The sequence below is a fragment of the Aulostomus chinensis genome, chromosome 1, assembly GCF_037954235.1.
Source record: "Aulostomus chinensis isolate RoL2024-O1b breed Wild chromosome 1, RoL_Achi_v1.0, whole genome shotgun sequence".
Taxonomy (NCBI): domain Eukaryota; kingdom Metazoa; phylum Chordata; class Actinopteri; order Syngnathiformes; family Aulostomidae; genus Aulostomus; species Aulostomus chinensis.
In genome coordinates, this window is record NC_141320.1 from 9,964,325 (window position 1) to 9,977,940 (window position 13,616).

Sequence of the window (13,616 nt, forward strand, 5' to 3'; positions counted from 1 at the left end):
GCACGGCAGAACAGAACTGACAGTATCTCCCATGCAGGACCTGGGTCAGCGCCTGGTGCCAGCTGGGGCACCGCTTTAACCTGGACCCCTGGAAGATCTTCTCCAGGAACTCGCCTTTTTCGGTCGAAACAGCATGAAACTTCAAGTAAAGAATTAAAATGATTTCATTCACAATGAAGCCTCTGTCAAAAAACAAAGGAACAACTGACCACCTCACCATGACTTCACTCTGATTACCAGGAGGTAACCTGGTAGTCAGAGCAGCGATGCTCAGGTCTGTGGACTCAGAGGAGGGTTCTTCTTTTGGTCACAGGTTTGAAGACCTCAGTGGAAGAGAGAGGAGAGGCAGTAAGAGACCTGCCACACCTCTCCAGTGACCTGGGACATGATGGCAGTGGTGGGATTTGAACCCACGCCTCCTCAGAGACTGGAGCCTTAATCCAGCACCTTAGACCGCTCGGCCACACTACCTCACTGAGCTGTTCTCTGAGTTGGTCTGCTAAAGGCATGTTGAAGAGGAAGTAACAATGATATCAAACTTATTCTGAAGGGGGACCCCTTCCCTCCACGGTCACAGGAAGTGACGACAGCGCCGCTAGAAGCAGGAAAGAAATGGTAAAAGGACTCAGTTTGTACAGAGCCTTTCTACCTCAGCAGCACTCAAGGAGCTGAACAATGTCCTCTCATTCACACACACTCACACACTGATGCTGAAGGCTGCCATGCAAGGAGCCAACCTACTCATCAGAAGTATTTAGGGGTTCAGTATCTTACTCAAGGACACTTTGACATGGTCACTGGAGAAAGTGAGGATCAAACCAGCCACCCTTTGGTTGCCAGACGGCCACGCCACTCCTGAGTCATGTGACCTGGATAAGATGGTGAACTACAGCTGATCGCCACCCTAGCAAACCCTCTTTTGTTTGGTTTGGTTGTTGTTTAGTGACTGTGGATGAATACACAGGAGAAGTTGAGCATAAATTTGTGTTCCCTGTTCACTTGAATATATGCAGGAGTGTGAGGTGGAAATAATACTTGGAGGAGAATGAGAGTTCAGTCTCAGCGCTATGACCTGTGCTGACACTAAAACATGTCAGCCCACAGAACAAAGATGGCAGTCCTCTGGGAAAGCAGGTACACCACACATACATGAAGAAACCCTACAGGAAACAAATATGTTGCCAGAGACTTTTACTCTGTTTTTGTTGTTTACCAAAGTACAGGATTGGAGGGAGACTGATGGTCGCTGTTTGGGTTTTTGGAAAACAAGGAGGCTGTGGGTTCAAGCTGGATTCTCAGAGACTATTTCCCCAACCTCTACATTGGCATCTACACTGTCATCCAGTCACGTAACTGAAGTCATCCAGTCACGTGACTGAAGTCATCCAGTCACGTGACTGAAGTCATCCAGTCACGTGACTGAAGTCATCCAGTCACGTGACTGAAGTCATCCAGTCACGTGACTGAAGTCATCCAGTCACGTGACTGAAGTCATCCAGTCACGTGACTGAAGTCATCCAGTCACGTGACTGAAGTCATCCAGTCACGTGACTGAAGTCATCCAGTCACGTGACTGAAGTCATCCAGTCACATGACTGAAGTCATCCATTCATGTCAGTGATGTCACTTGGCAGGACTCTCACTGCCATCACATTCCAGAAAAGAATCCAGACTCCACCTGTGGCTCCATGATAACTGATGGACCTCTGGTTGGAGGCTGGACGATGATGTTTGGACTGGAAGGAAAACTCCTTGTCCAAATTCCATTGTGTTCAAGTTTAAAGTCCCACAATAAGAAGTAGCTGAATCTGACAGGTGGAGGTTTGGAACTACAAGATGGTGATGTTTCCTTGACTTGATGCTCTGACTGTCAGGGTGGATGACAGCTTCTTCTGCTGCTGCATCTGAGTGGCTAGGATTGCAGGTTTTACCCTCCAAGGTTGTTTGGTTCCAGGGGAAATTCTAAAATTCCAGTCCCCAACCTGGGCTGTTCTGAAACTCTTCTCCTGACTCACTCCTGAGCTGCAGCAAGAACAAATACCAGTGCCAACCAGATCAACTTCATGGCTGCTAACAGCCTCAGACACTTGATTTCCATCAATCTGGAGCCAAGAAGGCCCTCACCTGTGGTTCTCCTCCAGGAGGGTCCAGGTTCTGCCATTGTGGTTCCTTGTGCCACTGCCAGAGAGCCTCAGCTGCACACTGCAACATTTCAACAGGAGATTGACATTCCTTCAAATGTCCTGACATCTGATTCCAATGGTTCTGTTCCATATTTATATTTTAAAATCAATTACACAATGAAAGCTGCCTCAGCTGGTTTAAGAGAGAGAACAAGCTAAGAGATCTGAAACCAGTAAAATATGCTTTTCTGTGTGCAAACTAGTGAGGGGCATGGAAGGATATTTTACCACCACTACAGAACCCAGACTTTAGTCATGTGATGAGATGGAGACTCTGATTATGAAGTTAATGGACAAAATGTGAATTGAAAGAAAACACATTTCTTCAGCAGACTTTGATCCAACATTGAAGTTAGATTTTGGTGGCTGCTCCATGTTGGAGGAAACCAGGCGATGTTGGACCGTCACAGGGAAGCTCCTTTGCCTCCTCTGCTGCCAGTTCAACCACTCACTCCCATCAGTGGAGAGCAGCTTCAACTGGGTTTGGAATTTTCCACTGTGGATGCATAGGAATGTGGAGAAAATGTCCTTTGTCAGAAGTGGGATTTGAACCCACGCCTCCAGGAGAGACTGCGACCTGAACGCAGCGCCTTAGACCGCTCGGCCATCCTGACAGAAACTTAGATGCAGACTGAATTAATTCATTGACAAAGTAGAATTTTTTCCACAGGAGCGACTGGCTCCTTAGTTGTCACATTTATTGTTAACATTAAACACACAGTCTGAGTTCATGGCAGTAAGAAATGATTTTCATTTTTCTAAAGGACAAGAAATGAACCAGAACATTTGAACCACATAACATCTCTTGATCAGTTTGTTACATGGGACACATTCCAGACAGGAAGGTCCCACCAAGACTTGAACTGGGATCACTGGATCCAGAGTTCTCACCCTTCCACCCTGGAACCAAACACAAGGAGGAGGTTCCTCTAAATACAACTTGACATCACCTGCAATCAACCTGTTGATATTTGGAGGTTCATCTTGCTCTTGTTCCAGACTACATTGGCAAAAGGAACAAGAACCACAAGGAAATCATGGAACTCCAGATTGATTCAGGACTTTCTAACTCCATCGTATGACCTGGGAGCAAAGACTGGCCAGGCCTTCCTTAATTTATCAGTTAATTACTGCTTCAACAAACATGCCACTTAATTAAGTTACCAGAATTTCTCTCATTGAAAAACCCACCAGCCTGATTTCTTGACATGACATGAAAAATTCTCCAAGAACCCACAGTTGGGTGGAAAGATACCAGGTTAACCAGGAGGAGTCCTGTTCCTGAACCATGGATGGAACAAAGTCCACTGGAAAACTCAGCAGTTCCCGAGTGCCAGATCCATCCGGGAGCTTGGGTCTCCCCTTGACTGTGGTGATCCATGAGATCAAGGAGGACAGAGGAAAGAAGGATCCTGTTGGAGATCTCCTACCTTCTTCCTCCACTTCACTACAACTTGGATGTCAGGAATATGAGGTACTTTACTCAAATGACGTATTAGGAGTTTCCTGTTTGACAAGAAGGAAGTCAGAGGTTCATCCCTCACTTGTTGGTGGTGCCCTCAACCTGCTGAGAGCATCACTTAGTTCTCTACAGAGAAACATGGCAGCTCTGCTGAAGGCTGCAGGAAACCTGCTGGAACTGAGACTTGGACTCAGGTCACTGGATTCAAAGTCCAGGGTGCCAACAGGTCCACCAGGGCATCTGTGCTTTACTTACCGTGTAAAAAGGACCACAGTGGTCGTCTGGTTTTAATTTAACAAACAAATACGGTTGAAAACTTTGAGACAGAGACACAGGGCTCTTATTTGAAGGGCCATGGGATGGGAAATATCCCAGACCTCTGAGATCAGAGCGCTCACTTTGATCTCAGGGTCCTGACTTTGGGGGTTCTTCCTTTGGTCTTCAAATACTTGTGGTTTTTATTGGCATAACTTTCAACTTGCATGCAAAAAGAGAATCACAGTCGATGGAAACCCAGCAGACAGTGTTTATTTCTAATAAATCAGACAATCGCACAAATGAGAATGAAAGGAAAAAACAATAAAATGTTTTAAAGTCCTTCTCCACTCTAAAGCTTTTTAAAGTTCATTTGAAGGTTCAAAGGTGGAGGTGAGGAGGTCACCCTGATCCTCCCTGTCGTCACTGCCAGGATTCTTTCTTCTGGTGCTGTGGTTCTTCTGATGAAGGGGGCGTGATGTTTGCTGTCTCAGGCTCCACCAAATGTCCTCTTTAGGACGCCACAATGTGGCCTCTTCACTGCTCCATCTTCCCTGCATCGGAGACACCAGGGTTCCTCCTGGTGCCGACCCCATCGTCCTTCTACCCAATGGTGCGGCCATGGATCCTCATAGGAGGCTGGGATCCTTTTCTCATCAGAGCCACAGTTTTTCCTGGAGGGAACAACAGGAGCTTTGTTGTAATGTTTTGCTCTGTGTTTCCTGCTCAGAGCGTCAGGATCTGTGACGCCATCTTGTGGTAGGGGTCATCATCTTGTTGTGTGGTAGTGGATTCATTGATCTGCTGTTTCAACACATTCAAGTTCATTATCCTACAAGTCAAAGTACATTTGGTGTGGAGTTTTAGTTTCTGGCCTCAATCATAACGTGTGCCTTTCTTCTTCATGAACATTTCTCAGCTTTGTAAGTTTATTCTAGTTTTTCTTCCTCACTTTTCTATTCCATTGTTGAAGATTCTACTGCAGGTTGGAGTTCCCTGTTGACTGAAGCAGAAACAGGAACAACAAGCTGGAGGCTGTCAGAGCTCCAAGTTGGGGGCTGATATTAAAGTAGGAGATGAACACATCCAGGTTAGCATCCCTCTCAGAAGCTGCTACTTTAGCTCTTCAGAATACAGCAGCCTAGCATAGCTTCATCTGGCCAGTTAGTGGCCCACTTTGATGTCTGGGATATCAGGTTCAAGGTTCTTCACAGCTCTGAATGAAGGCTTTCTAAAGTGTTAACCAGTACTCCAGTTGTAAAAAACAATCAGGGGGGATGGTAGATTTTGATGTTTAGGAACAGATCATTTGTGCTGATGACAGCCCATCAGGTGAGAGACCAACAGTGTACCCTTACTCCTCTAAAACAACATGCATGCTATGGATATTACCTGTCTGCTACTCCTGTCATTGATCTTGACCAAGCCCCCAGGCTGACACTGCTACCACTGCTCCTACATAGTTAGAGTCAAATGCAGAGGACATTTTCCCACCGGGTGCAAGTGCAACTTCATACTCATGCTACCTATAAATCTGGGAATTCATCTATATTTTGAAACAAAACATTCTCAAGTCAAGTCCATTTTAATTAAAGTGCAAGAGCAAAAGAATGAAACAAATGTACTGTGGCAGGATAGCGCTACACTCCCCACCGTGAGGGGCAGTGTGGCAGACGATAGTGAGTGGTCACCTAGAAGTAGACCTGGTCCGACCCTTCTCCGTCCTTTCCACTTCCTCTCCCTCCTTTACGGAGCCGACAGCCGTGCGTGGTGGCGTCTCGCTGGTCAGCAGATTGGTTACAAACAAAGGTATGCATGCTTGCTCTGCTCCATTATTCAGTGTCATGGGCCCCCTGTTTACTCCAGTTTTGCTCCGTCCAGCGGTGTGGTGTTACCAGGAGCTGGGCTGTCTCCCTTGGGCCGGTGTGTGCGTGGTGCGCTTTCTGTGGGTAAGACGCGTAGTTGTCTGCCTTTCATATCAAGCTGCCGATGATCTGTGGTGTTCTGATTATCCTCTCCCGGCCATCGTTTGTGTAGTCTGGGCTGCGGGCTTCCTCCTCCTGCCTCGTCTGACGCCACGATTCTGCTCTCCGGTAGGAAATGTTTATGCTTATGGTCATGTAGTAAGAGTTGCTACTAACCTCAAAATAATGCTACAGTGATGTAAGAAGAACTGCTAATGATCTCAAAATGATGCGACAGTGATGCAGTAAGAATTGCTAATAACTCAAAATGATTTGAACTGTAATGTAGTGAAAGTTTCAAATAACCTCAAAGTGATGCTGACAGTCATGTAGTAAGAGTTGAGAGTCCGAGTTTTCCAAGTTGATCTCCTCCCACGCATGAATTCTCTCTGGTATCCTTCCACTTACTGCGAAGACGAGCCGTGGATGTATTGTCCTGAGCCCAGGGCTTGTCAGATACCATGACCCTCAACTAAATGTGGCAGAAACCCTGCCCTCTTCATTTAGGGCTGGAAGGTGTGAGAAATACTGGGAGCTCATCGAGGCTACGTCCTCCGCGGTCTCCTCAGGCTGGCCAGCACAAGATTAGACCGCCAACTGGCCGGTACAGGCGGTCACCGTTGTTGCCGCCGTCATCTGCCTTTCTTTCTTTCTTTCTTTCTTTTGTTTTTTCACACGATCACAGGGGAGAGCACGGATGCAGTCCCCCACTGTCAGAAATTATGCAGTTGAGATTCCCACATTTGGGGAATTCACCAGGGTCAGCACAGCCCCAGTGCAATGGCTGAGCCTCACCCGGGGAGAACCACCTTGCTGATCATGGTATCTCCCCTGCCAGGTAAGTATGACTTGCTGAGCTTAGGAACAGACATGAGCTTCAGGGACACAGCCTTCTGACTGAAAGGCAGGGAGGCCGACAAAGCGCCTGATCTTTCCTACCTTGTGCCAATCTGCCACGTGCGCAGCCCCCTTTGTTTCTCACAACGATGCCGGATGTCGGATATCGGATATCCCAAGCCCGGGAAGCTCGACCGATGCCGTTTTCAAGGCTCACCTTGTCGCATAGAGTTTCTGCTTACCTCAAAATGATGCTATCGTGATGTAATAAGAATTGCTACTATCCTCAAAATGATGCTAAAGTAATACAGTGAAAGTTGTTACTAATCTCAAAATGATGCTGAAAGTGATGTAGTGACAGAAGCTACGAACCTCAGATATGATGCTACAGTGATGTAATGAGAGTTCCTACTAATCTAGAATAATGCTAAAGTAATGTAGTGAGGGTTGCTAAAATCCTCAAAATGATGCTGACAGTGATGTAATGAGAGTTGCTACTAACCTAAGAAATGATGCTACAGTGATGTAGTGAGAGTTGCTAATATCCTCAAAATGATGCCACAGTGATGTATGGAGAGTTGCTAAAAACCTCAAAAGGATGCTGACAGTAATGTAATGGGAGTTGCTAAAAACCTCAAAATGATGCTGACAGTGATGTAATGAGAGTTGCTACTAACCTAAAAATGATGCTTACAGTGATGTAATGAGAGTTGCTACAAACCTAAGAAATGATGCCATAGTGATGTAATGAGAGTTGCTACTAACCTAAGAAATGATGCTGACAGTGATGTCGTGAGAGTTGCTAGTATCCTCAAAATGATGCTAAAGTAATATAGTGAGTGTTGCTACTAATCTCAAAATGATGCTACAGTCATGCAATGAGAGTTGCTCCTAACCTTAAAATTATACTGACAGTGATGTAATGAGAGTTGCTACGAACCTAAGAAATGATGCTACAGTGATGTATGGAGAGTTGCTAAAAACCTCAAAAGGATGCTGACAGTAATGTAATGGGAGTTGCTAAAAACCTCAAAATGATGCTGACAGTGATGTAATGAGAGTTGCCACAAACCTAAGAAATGATGCTCCACTAATGTAGTGAGAGTTGCTACTAACCTTAAAATGATGCTGACAGTGATGTCGTGAGAGTTGCTACGAACCTAAAAATGATGCTACAGTGATGTAGTGAGAGTTGCCACAAACCTAAGAAATGATGCCACAGTGATGTAGTGAGAGTTGCTACTAATCTCAAAATGATGCTTAAACGATGTCGTGAGAGTTGCTATGAACCTAAGAAATGATGTGGACAGTAATGTAGTGTGAGTTGCGAAAATCCTCAAAATGATGCTAACATTGATGTCGTGAGAGTTGTTACCGACCTCAAAATGATGCTAAAGTGATGTGGTGAGAGTTGCTACTAACCTAAAAATGATGCTTACAGTGATGTAGTTAGTTGCTACAAACCTAAGAAATGATGCCATAGTGATGTAATGAGAGTTGCTACGAACCTAAGAAATGATGCTACAGTGATGTCATGAGAGTTGCTACTAACCTAAGAAATGATGCTACAGTGAGGTCGTGAGAGTTGCTACTATCCGCAAAATGATGCTGAAAGTGATGAAGTGAGAGTTGCTACGAACCTCAGAAATGATGCTACAGTGATGTAGTGAGAGTTGCTACTAATCTAGAATAATGCTAAAGTGATGGAATGAGAGTTGCTACAAACCTCAAAATGATGCTACAGTCATGTAGTGAGAGTTGCTAAAAACCTCAAAAGGATGCTGACAGTGATGTAGTGAGAGTTGCTAAGAACCTCAAAATGATGCTAAAGTGATGTAATGAGAGTTGCTATGAACCTAAGAAATGATGCTACAGTGATGTGGTGAAAGTTGCTACTAATCTCAAAATGATGCGAAAGTAATGTAATGACACTTGCTACTTATTTCAAAATGAGGCTCCAGTTATGTCATGAGAGTTGCCACAAACCTAAGAAATGATGCCACAGTGATGTGGTGATAGTTGCTACGAACCTAAAAATGATGCTACAGTGATGTAGCATCCTCAAAGTGATGCTGACAGTCATGTAGTAAGAGTTGCTTTGAACCTCAAAATAATGCAACAGTGATGTCGGAAGATTTGCTAATGAACTCAAAATGATGCGACAGTAATGGAGGAAGAGTTGCTAATAACCTCAAAATAATGCTACAATGATGTTGTAAAAATTGCTAATGAACTCAAAATGATGCAAACAGAAATGTAGTGAAAGTTTCGAATAACCTCAAAGTGATGCTGAAAGTCATGTAGTAAGAGTTGCTTTGAACCTCAAAATAATGCAACAGTGATGTCGGAAGATTTGCTAATGAACTCAAAATGATGCGACAGTAATGGAGGAAGAGTTGCTAATAACCTCAAAATAATGCTACAATGATGTTGTAAAAATTGCTAATGAACTCAAAATGATGCGAACAGAAATGTAGTGAAAGTTTCGAATAACCTCAAAGTGATGCTGACAGTCATGTAGTAAGAGTTGCTACGAACCTCAAAATAATGCGACAGTGATGTCGGAAGAATTCCTAATGATCTCAAAATGATGCAACAGTGATGTCATAAGAATTGCTAATGAACTCAAAATGATGCTAACAGTAATGTAGTGATAGTTGCTAATAAACTCAAAGTGATGCTGACACTAATGTAGTAAGAGTTGCTACCAACCTCAAAATAATGCAACAGTGATGTCGGAAGAATTGCTAATGAAATCAAAATGATGCTAACAGTAATGTAGTGATAGTTGCTATAAACTCAGTGATTCTTTCAGTAATGAAGTGAAAGTTTCGAACAACCTCAAAGTGATGCTGACAGTCATGTAGTAAGAGTTGCTACGAACCTCCAAAAAATGCGACAGTGATGTCAGAAGAATTGCAAATGATCTCAAAATGATGTGACAGTGATGGAGTCAGAATTGCTAATGAACTCAAAATGATGATAACAGTAATGTAGTGATAGTTGCTAATCAAGTCAGTGATGCTAACAGTAATGTAGTAAGTGTTTCAAATAACCTCAAAGTGATGCTGACAGTCATGTAGTAAGAGTTGCTACGAACCTCAAAATAATGCGACAGTGATGTCGGAAGAATTGCTAAAGATCTCAAAATGATGCGACAGTGAGTTCAGAAGAATTGGTAATGATCTCAAAGTGATGCTAACAGTAATGGAGTGAACGTTTCGAATAACCTCAAAGTCATGCTGACAGTCATGTACTAAGAGTTGCTACAAATCCCAAAATAATGCGACAGTAATGTAGTAAAAGTTGCTAGGAACCTCAACATATTGCGACAGTGATGTAGGAAGAATTGCTAATGAACTTAAAATGATGCTAACAGTAATGTAGTGATAGTTGGTAATCAACTCAGTGATGCTTACAGTAATGTAGTAAGTGTTTTGAATAACCTCAAAGTGATGGTGACAGTCATTAGGAAGAGTTGCTACGAACCTCAAAATGTTGCGACAGTGATGTAGTAAGAATTGGTAATGAACTCAAAATGATGCTAAATGTAATGCAGTGAAACTTTCAAATAACCTCAAAGTGATGCTTACAGTCATGTAGTAAGTGTTGCTACGAACCTCAAAATAATGCGAAAGTAATGTAGTAAAAGTTGCTACGAACCTCAAAATATTGCGACAGTGATGTCGGAAGAAATGCTAATGAACTCAAGATGATGCTAACAGTAATGTAGTGGTAGTTGCTAATCAAGTCAATGATGCTTACAGTAATGTAGTAAGTGTTTCGAACAACCTCAAGGTGATGCTGACAGTCATTTAGTAAGAGTTGCGAATGAACTATATTTAATACTACAGTGATGTCGTGAGAATTGCTCATAAACTCAAAATGATGCTAACAGTAATGTAGTGAGAGTTGCTAAAAAACTCAAAGTGATGCTGAAAGTAATGTAGTAAGAGTTGCTACGAACTTTAAAATAATGCAACAATAATGTAGTAAGAGTTGCTACGAACCTCAAAATAATGTGACAGTGACGTAAGAAGATTTGCTAATGATCTCAAAATGATGCGACAGTGATGTAGTAAGAATTGCTAATGAACTCAAAATGATGCTAACAGAAATGGAGTGAAACTTTCGAATAACCTCAAAGTGATGCTGAAAGTCATGTACTAAGAGTTGCTACGAACCTCAAAATAATGCGACAGTGATGTCAGAAGAATTGCTAATGATCTCAAAATGATGCGACAGTGATTTAGTGAGAATTGCTCATGAACTCAAAATGATGCTAAAAGTAATGGAGTGAACGTTTCGAATAACCTCAAAGTCATGCTGACAGTCATGTACTAAGAGTTGCTACGAACCTCAAAATAATGCGACAGTAATGTAGTAAAAGTTGCTACGAACCTCAAAATATTGCGATAGTGATGTCGGAAGAATTGCTAATGATCTCAAGATGATGCTAACAGTAATGGAGTGATAGTTGCTAAGAAACTCAGTGATGCTTAAAGTAATGTAGAAAGACTTTCGAAAAACCTATAAGTGATGCTGACAGTCATTTAGTAAGAGTTGCGAATGAACTATATTTAATACTACAGTGATGTCGTGAGTATTGCTCAACAACTCAAAATGATGCTAACTGTAATGTAGTGATAGTTGCTAATAAACTCAAAATAATGCGACAGTAATGTAATAAGAGTTGCTACGAACCTCAAAATATTGCGACAGTGATGTCAGAAGAATTGCTAAAGATGTCAAAATGATGCGACAGTGATGTCAGAAGAATTGGTAATGATCTCAAAATGATGCGACAGTGATGTCGTAAGAATTGCTAATGATCTCAAAATGATGTAACAGTGATGTAGTAAGAATTGCTAATGAACTCAAAATGATGCTAAAAGTAATGGAGTGAAACTTTCGAATAACATCAAAGTGATGCTGACAGTCATGTAGTAAGAGTTGCTACGAACCTCAAAATAATGCGACAGTAATGTAGTAAAAGTTGCTACGAACCTCAAAATATTGCGACAGTGATGTCGGAAGAATTGCTAATGAACTTAAAATGATGCTTACAGTAATGTAGTGATAGTTGCTAATCAAGTCAGTGATGCTTACAGTAATGTAGTAAGTGTTTCGAATAACCTCAAAGTGATGGTGACAGTCATGTAGGAAGAGTTGCTACAAACCTCAAAATAATGCGACAGTGATGTCGGAAGAATTGCTAATGATCTCAAAATGATGCGACAGTGATGTAGAAAGAATTGCTAATGAACTCAAAATGATGCTAAAAGTAATGGAGTGAAGGTTTCGAATTACCTCAAAGTGATGCTGACAGTCTTGTAGTAAAAGTTGCTATGAACGTCAATATAATGCAACAGTAATGTAGTAAAAGTTGCTACGAACCTCAAAATATTGTGACAGTGATGACGGAAGAATAGCTAATGAACTCAAGATGATGCTAACAGTAATGTAGTGATAGTTGCTAAGAAACTCAGTGATGCTTACAGTAATGTAGTAAGAGTTTCGAACAACCTCAAAGTGATGCTGACAGTCATTTAGTAAGAGTTGCGAATGAACTATATTTAATACTACAGTGATGTCGTGAGAATTGCTCAACAACTCAAAATGATGCTAACAGTAATGTCGTGATAGTTGCTAAAAAACTCAAAGTGATGCTGACAGTCTTGTACTAAGAGTTGCTACGAACCTTAAAATAATGCAACAACAATGTAGTAAGAGTTGCTACGAACCTCAAAATAATGCGACAGTGATGTCGGAAGAATTGCTAATGATCTCAAAATGATGCGACAGTGATGTAGTAAGAATTGCTAATGAACTCAAAATGATGCTAACAGTAATGGAGTGAAACTTTCGAATGACCTCAAAGTGATGCTGACAGTCATGTAGTAAGTGTTGCTACGAAACTCAAAATAATAAGACAGTGATGTCGGAAGAATTGTTAATGATCTCAAAATGATGCTACTGTGATTTGGTAAGAATTGCTAATGAACTCAAAATGATGCTAACAGTAATGGAGTGATAGTTGCTAAGAAACTCAGTGATGCTTACAGTAATGTAGTAAGAGTTTCGAACAACCTCAAAGTGATGCTGACAGTCATTTAGTAAGAGTTGCTAATGAACTCAATTCAATGCTACAGTGATGTCGTGAGAATTGCTCATGAACTCAAAATGATGCTAACAGTAATGTAGTGATAGTTGCTAATAAACTCAAAGTGATGCTGACAGTAATGTAGTAAGAGTTGCTTCGAAACTCAAAATAATGTGACTGTGATGTCAGAAGAATTGCTAATGATCTCAAAATGATGCGACAGTGATGTAGTAAGAATTGCTAATGAACTCAAAATGATGCTAACAGTAATGTAGTGATAGTTGCTAATCAACTCAGTGATGCTTACAGTAATGTAGTAAGAGTTTCGAATAACCTAAAGTGATGCTGACAGTCATGTAGTAAGAGTTGCTACGAAACTCAAAATATTGCGACACTGATGTCGGAAGAATTGCTAATGAACTCAAATTGATGCTAACAGTAATGTAGTGATATTTGCTAATCAACTCAGTGATGCTTACAGTCATGTCGTAAGTGTTTCGAACAACCTCAAAGTGATGCTGACTGTCATGTAGTAAGAGTTGCTACGAACCTGAAAAAATATTGCGACAGTGATGTCCGAAGAATTGCTAATGAACGCAAAATGATGCTAACAGTAATGCAGTGATAGTTGCGAATTACCTCAGAGATGCTTCCAGTAATATAGAAAGAGTTTCGAACAACCTCAAAGTGATGCTGACAGTCATGTAGTGATGGTTGCTACGAACCTTAAAAAATGCAACAATAATGTAGTAAGAGTTGCTACGAACCTAAAAATGATGTGACTGTGATGTCAGAAGAATTGCTAATGATCT

General features: G+C 41.8%; 3 non-coding genes across 3 annotated transcripts; all 3 read right to left on the reverse strand.

The window, feature by feature from the left end:
• Positions 1-389: 389 nt before the first annotated feature.
• Positions 390-471, reverse strand: trnal-aag (transfer RNA leucine (anticodon AAG)). The gene has a single exon. It is a non-coding gene; the product is annotated as a tRNA-Leu (tRNA).
• A 2,243-nt stretch (positions 472-2,714) lies between these two features.
• trnal-cag (transfer RNA leucine (anticodon CAG)) lies at positions 2,715-2,797 on the reverse strand. The gene has a single exon. It is a non-coding gene; the product is annotated as a tRNA-Leu (tRNA).
• Positions 2,798-6,546: 3,749 nt separating this feature from the next.
• On the reverse strand, positions 6,547-6,710 carry LOC147270294 (U1 spliceosomal RNA). Its single transcript, XR_015116714.1, has one exon. It is a non-coding gene; the product is annotated as a U1 spliceosomal RNA (small nuclear RNA).
• Between the last annotated feature and the right edge of the window lie 6,906 nt (positions 6,711-13,616).